Below are 14152 nucleotides of genomic sequence, written 5' to 3'. Positions count from 1 at the left end.
TGCTTGCTGCTGCTTAGCCCAGCTGAAAGAGACGACTATGGGGCTTTAGTTGGTGCGCTGCGGCGGCGTTTTGGACAATGCAACCAACCCGGCGTCCTACGCTCAGAGCTATCAAACAAGCAGAGACAAGCCGGGGAGCCGCTCCGTGGGTTGGCTAATGACATTGAGACTATGGTGAGGAGAGCATATGCCCACATGCCCACTGACGTTCAAAGCGAGCTGGCCAGGGACCAGTTCATCCGAGCCATAACTCCTAGGGAACTGCGCATACAGACACAACTAGCGCACCCCCGTACTCTGCAGGAGGCACTGGAGCTGGCCTTGGAGAGGGAGGTCGTAGGTGAAGCTTCACAGAGCGACCACGTCGGGGGCAGCCCTGTTGTGAGAACTGTGGTGCAGGAGGGTCCGGGCCAAGAGAAGCCGGCATGGGCGGACGAGTTGACTCATCCGTGCTGTGTCACTGCAATCACAGCGCAGCACCAACCGTCCTCGCCGAGGCCCTCCTGTGTGTTGGACCTGTGGCCAGCCTGGCCATATCAGCGTGCGGTGCCCCAAGCAGGCTGGTGTTCAGGGAAACGCCCCGGGGTCTGTGTAAAGAGGACGACGCAGACCCTTGCCCCTGTGTCCCACCATGCCTCGCCTCCTGTGGACAGAGCCCAGCTGTACAGACGGGGGAGCGAGGCTCCACTCCCCCCAGAAGCAGATGACACCGCCGAGTCTGCGAGGGTGGTGGGCTGGACCCACGTGGGAGGTTTTTGCCATGTCCCCATCACCCTGGCAGGCGCTCCATGCATAGCCCTTGTCGACACTGGCTCTACAGCAACACTGATGAGACCTGACGTGGTCCCAGCAGGGATACAGTTGGAACCTACTGTGGTAAAGCTGCGAACAGTGACTGGTGAGTTAGCCCCTATGCTTGGAAGAGGGGTGGTGGCTGTACAAGTTGGGGGGCTGTCAGTGAACTTTAGGGTGTGGGTTGCAGCAGTGCAGGACCCCTGCATATTAGGACTGGACTTCCTGCGGGCCGCCTGCTGTGTATTAGATCTGGGGAAGAACACACTGGCCTTTCCACGGGGACCCACAGTTGAAATGGTGCACCCCACACAGGCCCAAAGACCAAACCCACCTACCTCGCGAGCAGCAGAAGCACGTCATGGGCCAGACCCCCCACTCCAAGCTTCCCCCCCTACACCCTTTCCCCCCACACAACATACCCCAGTTGATGTGCAGCCCCCTGCCCTTGACCAGCAACCCACGGCTGGTGGGGTCGACAGACTGACAGCAGTACGAGAGATATGGAAACGCAGCTGTGATCATTTGGAGCCGGGACAGCAGGAGGAGCTGTGGCGGTTGTTGCTGGACTTTAAGGAAATTTTTGCCCTAACAGAAGAGGAAGTGGGCCTGACACACCTTGTGCAGCACGAAATTGACACCGGAGATGCACGGCCCATCAAGACACGCCCCCGCCGCCTTCCCCTGGCGCACCAGACAGCTGCTGACAGCGCTATTGATGAGATGCAGAAGGCTGGCATCATTGAGCCATCAGACAGCCCATGGGCCTCGGGGGTTGTGATGGTCAATAAGAAAAAGAGTTCAAAGATGAGGTTCTGTGTCGACTACAGGCCACTAAACAGTGTGACCAAGAAAGACTCGTACCCACTGCCCCGCATCGACGAGTCTCTGGACTTGGTGTCCGGCTCATCCTGGTTCTCCTCATTAGACCTGCGCAGTGGGTATTGGCAGGTGCCCCTCAGCCCCTCAGCCAGACCAAAGACTGCTTTCTGTACCGGCAGAGGATTGTGGCAGTTTTGAGTCCTCAGTTTCGGCCTATGCAACGCCCCAGCCACGTTTGAACGGCTGATGGAGAAGGTGCTGGGTGACATCCCCCGACAGGAATGTCTGGTCTACTTAGACGACATACTGGTCCATGGGGGCTCCTTCCATGCAGCCTTGGGGGCCCTGCGACGCGTTCTACAGAGGATATCGGCGGCTGGTCTGAAACTCCACCCAGATAAGTGCTGCTTCATGAGAAAAGAGCTGGAGTTTCTCGGACACAGGGTTGGGGAAGAAGGCATTAGCACGTTGGAGGAGAAAGTGCAGGCAGTGAGGGACTGGCCGGTCCCCACCAACCTGCGAGAGCTGAAGAGCTTCATTGGACTGGCATCCTACTACAGGCGGTTTGTGCGTGGCTTCTCATGCATAGCTGCGCCCCTCTTCCGCCTGCAGCAGAAAGACAGTGATTTTTCGTGGACACCTGAGTGCGAGCAGGCCTTCAGCTTGTTGAAGAAAGCCTTGACAGAGTCTCCCATCCTCATCCCTCCGGACCCCAACCTGCCGTTCGTCCTGGACACGGACGCCAGCGATGTTGGGATGGGAGCGGTGTTGAGCCAGGTGGGGGCGGAGGGGGAGAAAGTGGTGGCGTACTTCAGTAAAACTTTCAACAAAGCTGAACGGCGCTATTGTGTGACACGCAGAGAACTTCTTGCTATTGTGAGAGCTATAAGCCACTTCAAGTACTATCTGTGCGGTCTGCCCTTCACTGTCCGAACTGACCACTCTGCCCTCCAGTGGTTAATGTCTTTCAAAGAGCCCGAAGGGCAGATTGCACGCTGGCTGGAAGAACTGGCGCCGTACATCTTCAAAGTGGAGTACAGGGCTGGAACTCGCCATGCCAATGCTGACGCCATGTCCCGGCGCCCCTGTGCTCTCTACGGCTGCCGATACTGTGAAAAGAGGGAGGTCCGTGAGAAAGAGCTGCGTGTAGAGGAGCAAGGCCACATGCATGAGGGAGAAAGGCCTGTCTGCAGAGAGGTGCAGGTTGTTGACTCACCTGAATGGAGACTGCAGCAGGAGCAGGATGCTGATCTGCACCCAGTGCTGCAGTGGGTGGAGTCAGGACAAAAGCCACAGTGGAATGAGGTCGCTGGGTGCTCGCCTGCCACTAAAGGACTGTTCGCAAAGTTCGGGGCTCTCCGGGTAAAGGATGGAGTGCTCGAGAGAGCCTGGAAAGAGCCAGCTACAGGAGAAGAGAGGTGGCAGGTAGTGGTACCCAGGGCACTGAGAGAGACGGTGCTAAAAGCCTCTCATGGAACTACTGGGGCAGGACACTTTGGAGTCTCAAAAACCCTGCGTCGCATCCGGCAAGGTTTTTACTGGGGTCAGCTTAGGAGAGATGTTGAGGACTTTTGTCGCCGCTGTGACCTCTGCACAGCACACAAAGGTCCCCTGGATCAGTCCCGCGCTCAGCTTCAGCAGCTGGCAGTGGGGGCCCCGATGGAGAGGGTAGCAGTGGACATAATGGGCCCGTTTCCCCGCACAGACAGGGGCAACCGTTATGTTCTAGCCGCCATGGACTATTTTACAAAATGGCCAGAGGCGTATGCCATACCAGATCAGGAGGCAGGGACTGTTGCAGATGCTCTGGTTGAGGGCATGTTTGCCAGGTTTGGGGCTGCTGAGGTCATTCACAGCGACCAAGGAAGAAACTTTGAGTCAGGCGTGTTTTCTGCTATGTGTGAGCGCCTAGGCATGCAGAAGACGCGAACTACTCCTTTACATCCGCAGAGTGACGGACTCGTCGAACGATTTAACAGAACCCTGGCAAAACAACTCGCCATCCTCACCGCAGAACATCAACGTGACTGGGACATGCACCTGCCTCTCGTCTTACTGGCCTACAGGTCAGCGGTGCAGGAGTCCACCTCATGCACACCTGCCCTGCTCATGTTGGGACGAGAGCTGCGGACGCCGGCAGAAATGGCTTTTGGCAGACCCCCAGACTCACCGGCGGTGCCACCAGGACCAGAATACGCCAGAAGGCTCCAGGACCGAATGGAGTCAGCTCATGTCTTCGCTCGTGATCAGCTGCAGAAAGCGGGCATGAGACAGAAAAGAAACTATGACATGAGGGCTAAAGGGAGAGACTTTAAGGCTGGAGACCTTGTGTGGGTGTACAGTCCAAGGAGAAAGAAGGGCCGGTGCCCAAAACTGGACAGTCACTGGGTGGGGCCTTGTGAGGTATTGGAGAAGCTGGGTGAGGTGGTATACAGGCTGCCGCTGCCCCCTAGGGGGAGAATAGTGGTCCTCCACAGGGACAGATTGGCCCCATACAGAGGTGATGCACGTCCACCTCAGCGCCCAGGACCCTCAACACCTTCTCAGAGAAACAAGAAAGCCACATCCCCACGTTTAATGACTGTTTCCCCTGTCAACTCCCCACATTCCCCCCTGCCCCTAAACTCACCCCCTGCTCATCAGCAGGTTGTTCCAGGACTGCAGGTGCAGCCGCTTTCGTTCACTCCAAAGCGGCCTCAGAGACAGAGACGGCCCCCAGGCCACCTCAGGGACTTTTTATGTGATCCCTCGGGGCGAGGGTCTTTGTAAGGGGGGGGCAGTGTAGCGACCCTGCAGTAATGTTACTGTTATAATGTGTTCTAAAGTTCTGTGATTTCTGACTGTCAGTGAACGTGTTTGGTATAGACAGGTATGTGGTTGGATGAGTAAGCAAGGGGGCGGGGTGAGTGTAGGAAGTGAGTGTGTGTTTGCATAGCAGAGTGAGAGAGCTCACGTTGGAGGAGAGCTGTAAGACAAACTCAGCGCTGTTGTTATTTTGGCGTAGTTACGGCCGACAGTAACTGTTGCGTTTCTAATAATAAAGAAAGGTGAGACCAACTCCAAAGGTGAGACCAACTCCTCGTCATTCTTCTGACGTCCGGTCGGACGCTACAATACTTTTATACCCAGACCATTTTAGTGAGTAAGTTATTCAATTGGCAAATATTAATGCTCAAACCAGCAAAAAAATGCCACATGTGTAATTGAGGCAACATTTGGGAGATAAGAATTCAGATTACACAAATAAAACACATCTAAAGAGACAAAAAGCTCTCAGATGGAAGACTAAGGAAAGGCTCCGCCACCTTTTCAATTTAAGTTTACTTTTGGAAACAGAGTATATTTTCTATACTTGTGACATGCTTATTTTACCATGAACATTTAATTGATTTGGTTAACTAAAAGTATGACACCAGGAAGGACCCTGAATGTGCCCGTGCAGGTCTACTGAGAGTAATTGCAGTTTGACAGGAAGGGACCTGACACCACTTGTTTCTGAATATTGCAGCAAGCTGCCTCCTTCTGTCTTGTGAAATCTGGCCCATTGCCATTTTTATAACCGTAGCAGTTGACTGTGTTAAAGGTGTACAGAAATGGCCGTTTGATATTCAAAGCTTGGGGCGAGCCCGAGCTCCGTGTGTGTGCGCATGTCTCAGACGTTTGATTGACGGATTACGGATCCAATATCAGTGGCTGATGAATCGTGTGCAGGCTGGCGTATAATCCGTGCACCTGCATTATCCAATGCGGAAAAAAAATACACACTTATACACACTCATCCCGGATTTACTCAAAAATAGAATTTTGCTCAAACTTTTTACATCGTCTGATAGATGAGTTATTACCCCAGGCCAGTTTAAAAACATGATCATAAATATGCACACTTTTGAATGCAACTATTTCAAAAAATCCTAAAAAATTGTTGATAATGTGTGATCGTATTGCTGTTTGATGAATTTTTATGATTACTGTATTTGTTATGTGATTGTTGTTTTGATTTGATGTGCTCTCAACGTCATTGGAAATGAGGGTTTACCCTCAATGGCTTTCGAGATCTAAATAAAGGTTAAAGAAAAAGAATTACACAAATTTTATGACCCAGAGTGGGTTTAAATTCAATTTTCTTCTCTGGCACCTTTAATAATATGCGCCTGTTATTTTAAAGCAGAAGTAAGTGATATATTTGTGTTAATATAAGTCTTAAATAGTTATATCTTCCGACAGCAATCATAGAGTGTTTGGACTGAAACACGGGTCTGTCAGTCACTCTGCTCTGCTCTGAGCCGAGGAGAAAACATTTCTCGTATCCTACAGTTTTTTTCCAATGAGGAGAGAGAACGGCATGCAGGGCTGTGTGTGCAGCCAAGGGACGCCGTGAATTTGGTGACGTAGGGACGATGACTGTTATAGTGCGTTCAAGGCAACTCGTAACTCGTGTTTTTCCGACCTGTGAAGCAGTTCGATCTGGTACGAGTTCACGGGTCGGAAGTTACGAGTGGCCGTTATAGTGACTTTCACCGGTAAAACAGGTCGGAAAAACACGAGTGGGTTGCCTGGTACGCTACAAAATCGTAAGTTGTGACTTGAAGCTGTAATTTACGGTTTCAAAAGCCTGCCTGGAACGCAGCATTAGCCAAAAACGACCGGATCGCTTACTTCTGCTTTAATATATATAATATAATTGATGCGTGGCTGTGTGTGTGAAGGTGTGTAGTGTGTATAGCATATTAGTTACTGTCTTAACCTTAAAGCAGAAGTAAGCGATCCGGTGGTTTTGGCTAACTTCTTGTCAGCAGATGGAGTTAGCAGTCCCCGCCCTCGTCATGGATCTATTGGTCCTCGTCCCCTACGTCACCACATTCACGCGCATCCCTTGGCTGCACACGCAGAGAGGACCGCCCTTTTATGCCGTTCTCTCTCCTCGTTGGATAAAGGTTGTAGGATACAAGGAAAGTTTTCTCCTCTATATAAGTGATTGCTGTCGGAAGATATAACTATTTAAGACTTATATTAACACAAACATTCCGCTTACTTCTGCTTTAACTTTAACCCTTTCATCTTTGTCTTTCAGAAACTCAAAGAAACATAAATGCAATTAAAATTTTGGTTGGAGTAGGTTAACTTACTACATTGTTGTTACAACTAACCCAGACCCTTGTAGCCATGAAGCAGCTACGGCTAACAACTAAAACATTAGCACTAACAACTTGCATGAAAGATATAAGACACACAATAACCATGATGTAAGTTTGATGAGTTCAACTACAAAGGGGAAAATATACTTTCATACCTCAAAATGAGTGTATTCCTTCTAAAATTGTCTTTGTCTGCCAAAGAGTGCTACTTCTTCATATATGGAAATGGGACTAAACTGAGCATATACAGAGAGCAAATCAGATGATTCAGAACTTGTTCCTGATTGGAGAAATTGGAGGTGTTACAACTGACCCATGTTACAACCATTCCCGGTCTCCCCTATTCATTTGACTCTTGTTTCCTTTTTCTGCAGAAGGTTGGAGTCATGGCATCATTGCAAAAATCATTTGACGCTGTCAAAGATGTGGTAAAAGCTGTTCGCAATGCCACCACAGTTCACGAGAGAATGGCTTTCTATGACAACTGGGCCGAGTGCTACGATCAGGTGATTCAGTCAAATTATGGAAAACCAGGTTTTGTTGTGTGCATCTCAGTCATTAGAAAAGTTTGATGAACCTCTGTGCTCTCACTCGCTGCATTAGGATATGACTTCGATGGAATACAAATCAGCAACGGAAGCAGTAAAACTCATCTCCCCCCATTTCAGTGGAGACCATGGAGCAGTCGTGCTGGATGTGGCTTGTGGTACAGGCCTGGTGGCGCTTGAGGTGAAATGAAAGCAGCAGAACAAGTTTAGGATTTTCCAGAGCTAATGAAATGGATCTATAATAGCCTAGAAAATAATAATAATAATAGTCTCATGATGGCGTCTTTGTTGAATGTGTCTGCTGGTTAGGAACAGTTCAAACAAGTTCATCTGCTCATTGTCTTACATGAAACCACCATTTCATGAATCAATATCAAAACTTTTTGATCGCAGCAAACCAAATTTGTGTCTTTTCCAGATGAAAGAGAATGGTTTTAAACATTTTGTGGGCATTGATGGAAGCAAGGCTATGTTGGAGCAGGCCCGAAAGAAAGAGCTGTACCAAGACCTCAAGCAATGCATTTTGGGAGAAGAGCCACTTCCTGTTGAAAAAGGTCGTGTAAGGATGTCAAAAACCCACAGTGCATGTTTTGCCTCTTTAAACATTTACAGCAAATGAATGAATGTGTAATGTGAATTGTTTGTGACCAATCAGCACCCATCTGCTGCACTGAACATTTAAACTCTCAAACTTACTGATCAGTCTTGCTTTTGACAGTGGCAAACACTTGTTTTCAGAGAACAAGCAAGATTCAAATAAAGTATGATCAAGAATCACATTCATCACATTTCACCATAACCTTTATTTAAACTTGGAGATATATTATATGGAGGAGTAACCTCATTTACAATATAGCCGAGATGAAACATAAAACATATAAGGACAGAAGACAAAACATTTGAAACATACGTAATCATAACATAATACAGGAAGTTAAAGGTGACAAGGATAAATTGAAACATAAGTGTAGTTTTGTCATTTTAGCAGTCATTTGTCGAGCAAACCAAAACACTTAAGTTGAAATATCACCATGACTACAACCTGACAAAAGTGAACAGGATGAGTTTACTACTATAAAAATGTAACAATATGTCAGGGCTGTGGCAGCTTGCTGGGGAGCTTCTCACTATCTTTTTGATTGGGAATACATCAGTAAAACAATAAATAAATCAATAAAATGCAACTTCAATAACACAGAAAGTGGTGATTAATTTCAATAGATATATTTCTTCTCCTCATCCCCTCTTCACTTCCTCCTGCAGGATCATTCGATGTGGTGATGATCATAGGAGCGCTGAGTGTGGATCATGTTCCTGTGTGTGTACTCAGAGAGCTGTGCAGAGCCTGCAAACCAGGTATAATTTAGTTTTTATTGCATGATTAATCTTGGTGAATTGTCATCATAGTGGTCAGGGTTATAATGTAGATGTTATTGAAGTCGTTTGACATGGCTGTTCACCTGTTCATCTCTGCTGTCACCTGTTCCCACCAGGTGGTTATGTTTGTATGGCATCCAGACACGGCCAGGACAACTTGGAATTCATAGCTTCCCTGGAGCGTGAGTCGAAGCAAATGGAAGAAGAGGGGCTCTGGAGCTGTGTGGTTGCCAATGTGGTGGAAGACTGGGCTAGAAATTTGTCAGACCCAGTGGGCCGCTACATACCTGGTTCTACTTACCTCTACAAGAGGCTGTAGCACCACAGAGATGTGACATTATGTGCAACAATAAAATGCACAAGGTGATAGAATCCATCAACTGACTCTACACCTAAAATGTCAGGTGCCGGGATGCTTTTGTGGTTGATGGTGCTGACTCACTTAAATTGTGTAAATGATGCTTCCTTGCTTGTGGAGTTCAAAAGGAACATACATAATGGTGTGTGTTGATGTGGTGTGCAATACTATACACAATGTACTTGTTGAATGTAAAAATGTCTGAAATGCATCCATCAAATAAAATGCATTCTGCATTTTCATTTGTAATGATTATTGCTTCAGATATTCTGCTTTTCTCTGCTAAAACTGAACAGTAACTGAAGTAGTCGTGTGTTTTTCTGATACATCTTCTGATACAAGGTTCCTTTATACAGAATCAGCACAACCATATAAAGTATGTCACATATAAGGTATGTCATCTTTGGCATATACTGTTTGTATCGCATAATAGAGGTTAAAGACCCACTCCCATGAAAATCGTGTTTTTCGTGCTTTTCACATGTTCCTGTGGCATTTTTCTTGTGTTAGAGCACATATCAGCAGAAAAGGAAGTGCAAAATTGCATTTCTGAGTTTTTCTGCCTTCAAATTGCTGTGAACCAATGACAGACGCAAACTGGCAGTTTCAGGGAGACTGGAGCTGACGTGTCACAGCTCCAGGGGAGGGCACTAGTGCTACAAGCTCCCGCCCCGCTCTGCATCTGGCTCAGAGGTGAAAGGCTTGACAGCTTGGTGTAGCTGTCAAGGTATAACAGGTATAGCTCACCTGGTAGAGCAGCTTGCACTGTGAGCAAGGACTATGCTCCAGTCTGGGATCAAATCCCTTTAGTTTTACGCTAAACGCGCTGAATCTGTAATTGTACAATGTCCAGCTGTCAGCGAGCGGGGGGTGGGGTGCGAGGAGGTGGCTGGGCGGGTGCAGAGCAGCGCAGTCTCCGCCCACCCTCCAGAGGTGCATTGCTAATGTGCATTGCTAATGAGCTGGTTTTAAAATGACCGAAAAGGGTCGCGGGAGTGGGACTTTAATAGCTCATAAAACATGTTCATAATTTTTGATGAAAGCTGCAAACCAAAAGAAAGAAAAATATTTAACACAGAAAATTGGATTACTCTTACATTGATTGTTCTGGAGGTAATTTTAAGTGAATATTTTCATCTGGCCATTCTCTGGTGCTCATTCTCTGGAGCAGTATTTGTGGGGGTTTTCTGTCTCTGGTGCTTGGAAAATTAGGTCCAACATTTCTACATCTAACAAACAACTGACTGCTCCCATCGTCCTGTCTTTTTTCTGTCGCTACAGTAACCCAATGTCCTCACCTCCACCTCAGAATGAAAATACACTCCTCTGTTCAATTTTGGGTATATAAGCCAAGGCAGTCCCAGCCGTTCACTCAGTGTCACCCTGATTGGCTGTGACAGCATCCACTGAAGCCAGTACTCACAAAGTTATACAGTTGAGAATCCATTGACGAAAAATGTGAGAAGTACGCTTTGGGTTACAGGGAAATATCCAACAGCATTTTTAGAGAGGAGCCAGGGACAATAAATGGTGAAACACATCATAATTAAGGTCATTAGTATTAGTATTATTACATTAGAGAGAAAGATTATGATGGTGTTACCTTTTGTAAACCATCTAAAATGAATGGGGAGAGGGGTCACTCTGTCAAAGACCGGTAGAAGCATTCACATGGTGTGTTGTACATGGTGCTCACAGTGGGGCCACGACGCTAAAAACCAGGAGACTTAACCATACGATCAGGGGACCTCGGTGCACGAGGAGCGGGTGACGAGAAAACATTTTGTAACCCTTTAATTTACTAATAATGTCAAGAAATAGCCAAGAAATTACAATTAATTGCATAGTAATGTCAAGAAATAGCCCAGAAATAACAGTCAATTCCATAGAAAAGTTGAGAAATATAGCCAAGAAAAAACAATTAATTGCGTAGAAATTGCCTAGAAATAACAGTCAGTTGCCTATAGGCGTCGAGAAATATAGCCAAGAAACAACAGTCTAGTAAAATATACATATTAACAAGTTGTAGTAGTAGAATTACTACAACATCAGTTGGCACCACCACGTCACCAACTCAGACCTCAGAAAACCAGAAAACTCACCCATCAGCTTCCTGCATCGCGACTGGCTGCCCAGCGTTGCATCCGTTGGCTCGGACACCTCCTCCGACTACCCTTGGAACACCCCACTCACCATCCTTTCATTCAACCTAAGTGCAGCTGGCTGGAAAAGGCCGTGTGGCAAACCCCTCCCCAGATGGTTAGACGTCATTGGGGAGGATCTACAGCACCAGGGGCTCAACCCTAAGACTGCGGTCGATGGCGAACCCTGGTGAAGCTGATCGGCTCCACGCACAGTGACGACCCCGTCGAGGATCTTGTTTATCTTTAATTCTGTTTTTATATTAAATCATTTTCAGCTGCAATGCACCAAAAATCATTTTGTTATGAGTAAGCAGTTACAAAAGTAGATTTATAGGGGAGACCGGGGATGGTTGTAACACTTTTTGTCTCAGCTCCCATAACTTGCAAAATGTTCATGGTAGGGCTCTCAAATTTTGACACAGAGTATCCTCATTTGTTCTCTACAAATAGCAATGCCCTAAACTTCTCAAACTATATCACATAATTCACTATTTGATGTCAAATGCAAGGAGTGCCACTGTTACAACCTACCCCTATAGGTTGTAACGCAACCTGGGGTAAATTGTAACAGTGAGATTAAAAACTAAAAACTGAGGCCAACCAAAAAAAGCAAGCAGCTATGTAAGTTTATTGTGCATGTTCCAACACTAAAGCATCTTTCTATGGTTCAGTAAAAATAACTCATGACTGATGGCTAAATGAAGAGCAGTGGTGTATATCCTAACATTAGAAAGCTGTCTTAAAGGTCATACAACTTTTTCATCAAAAGGATACATTTTTCAAAAAATAATGCATCCACAGAATGTCTAGAGGGGTGCAGAATAAAAGTATGAATTTTACTGAATTTTTTAAAAATAGTATATAAATAATTGTTTAATAAATTTTGGCTGGTCCGAAATATGTAAATATTTACATCTGGTTACGTTGGCAACGTCGACATGGAATGATCAGAGATGGCAACAGCAATAGAACGTTGATGTCATGTGTAACTGCTGTAACTGGCAACCAGTAAAACAGAAGGTTGGAGCGAGAATAGGCAGTGTGAGTTCTACACCTACTGGCCAGAAGGAATTAAACTTGTAGCTATCACCTTTAAAGAACATCTTCTGATAACTCCAGTGAATGGTGTAGATGTATGAATGGAAACCTTTTTTTTTTTTTTTTTTCTGTTCACAAGTGGCAAGTGACTCCAATGACTGCCGTTATAACACAATAGGGCACTAACGAAGTCGAAACCAACTTCCCACCAACGACTGTCACTCCAACGACTGTCGTTGGCACTTGGAGCACAAAAGGGAACCAGTGACATCATCACCCTTGTGAAACGCCCACACAAGAGGTTAAATAGTGAGTCTCCACACCAGATAGTTGGACCAGTCCCAGCCTGGTCAGCTGCGTACATGAACTGATGAAGCCTCTTGGATGAGAGGTGAAACGTCTTCCTAGACAAACAACTAAGTCCAGTTGCTTTCGATTTAACCTCCTTTGAAATACTATGACCTGGACAAATGAGAATATGCACCGGCTGAATGGAAACCTTCAACAGGAGATCAGAAGTTCATATCCCATGTATATTTCCGGGAAAGATGGTGACACTTAATAAAACAACAAAGATAAAATGTGTTACAACCATTCCCACCCCTGTCAGCCATTGTTTGACTAGCTGTACCAGCATGGTGGTTTGAAATAAACATTGATGAAATGACTCATGTGTTTTTTGGCCGTAAAACCAACACACTTATTTACACAGCCATGCAAATTCACATGCAATGTCAGGGAGTGAGTGGGTACACATGATATTGATCACATGACTCTGATGTTATCCCTTGTTGGTTAAAGTGATGCTGTGGCTGGTCTCCCCTAACCTTAAACTTATGTCACCTAATATGTCTCAAATGTATAGAGGTGTAAGTATATACAAATATGTATAGATATGTATGTATGTAACTATGTATTATAGCATTTATGCACAGTAACACACACACACAGACCATGGAGTAATAACACAATACTATTAAATAAGTCTGATTAGGGGTTAGCACCCTTGCCTGTCAGCTAAGGTTCTGGGTTCGATTCCCGTTCTGGGTAGAGGTTGCATGTTCTCCCTGTGCCTCCATGAATTCTCTCAAATTTTTCCAGCTTCCTCCCACAGTTCAAAAACATGCGGTGGATAGATTCTAAATTGCCTTACGTGCGTGAATGTTGGTGTGTATGCGTTGTTTTGTCTCTATGGGTTGGCCCTGTGATGCCACCCTCGCCATACAACAACAGACCACTGTCTATTGCTGTTGTGTTGTTGCATTTGTTGTGTTTTCTGTTCAGTGCTGTGGAAAATAATTTTACTTGGGGACAATAAAAGTCAAGTCTACTGGCAGTAAAAAATAATCGGGGTGACCACCAACCGTTAATTTATTGCCCTATAGAAACTATAGGGACCACTTTAGTCTAGAAAAACTTGCTATATGGTCATTAGACTGGAATCTCACAACTCAGGTCCTTCGGTAACACTTTATTTGAAGGTACCGTCATAAGAGTGACATGACACAGTCATGAACGTGTCATAAACATTATGTCAATGTCATAACGTTGTCATTAAGTGTCATTCGGTTAACCCTAACCCTAAACCTAAACCTACAAAAACCGAATTACATTTAATGACAACGTTATGACATTGACATAATGTTTATGACACGTTCATGACTGTGTCATGTCACTCTTATGACAGTGTCATGTCACTCTTATGATGGTACCTTCAAGTAAAGTGTAACCGGTCCTTCTGCCCTGTAGTTTCCTTCACCTTCCACAGAGCAGACATGTTAATAATAATAACAATGTATATAATACTTCAATCACAAGCTCTGTTGACAATTAGACATCTTAACAGCCAGAGAACAGATTATTTCATTAGAGAGTTGTTGTTTCACCATGGGTATTTGCCAGCTGCTTCTTTTCTCTATTAACCATCTTTATTTAATG

At 45.9% G+C, this 14152-nt stretch overlaps 1 protein-coding gene across 1 annotated transcript in view; it reads right to left on the bottom strand.

Annotated features, from left to right (window-relative positions):
- LOC310997417 (claudin-4-like) overlaps window positions 1–14152 on the bottom strand; it is a gene marked incomplete at its 3' end in the record, with an annotated part of 147964 nt that overhangs the window by 50129 nt on the left and 83683 nt on the right. The gene's annotated exons all lie outside the window — the stretch shown is intronic.

This window comes from Trachurus trachurus (genome assembly GCF_905171665.1).
Source record: "Trachurus trachurus genome assembly, chromosome: 14".
NCBI classification, from domain to species: Eukaryota; Metazoa; Chordata; class Actinopteri; order Carangiformes; family Carangidae; genus Trachurus; species Trachurus trachurus.
Note: the sequence above shows the minus strand (reverse complement) of the source record. Positions and strands in the feature narration are given on the sequence as shown.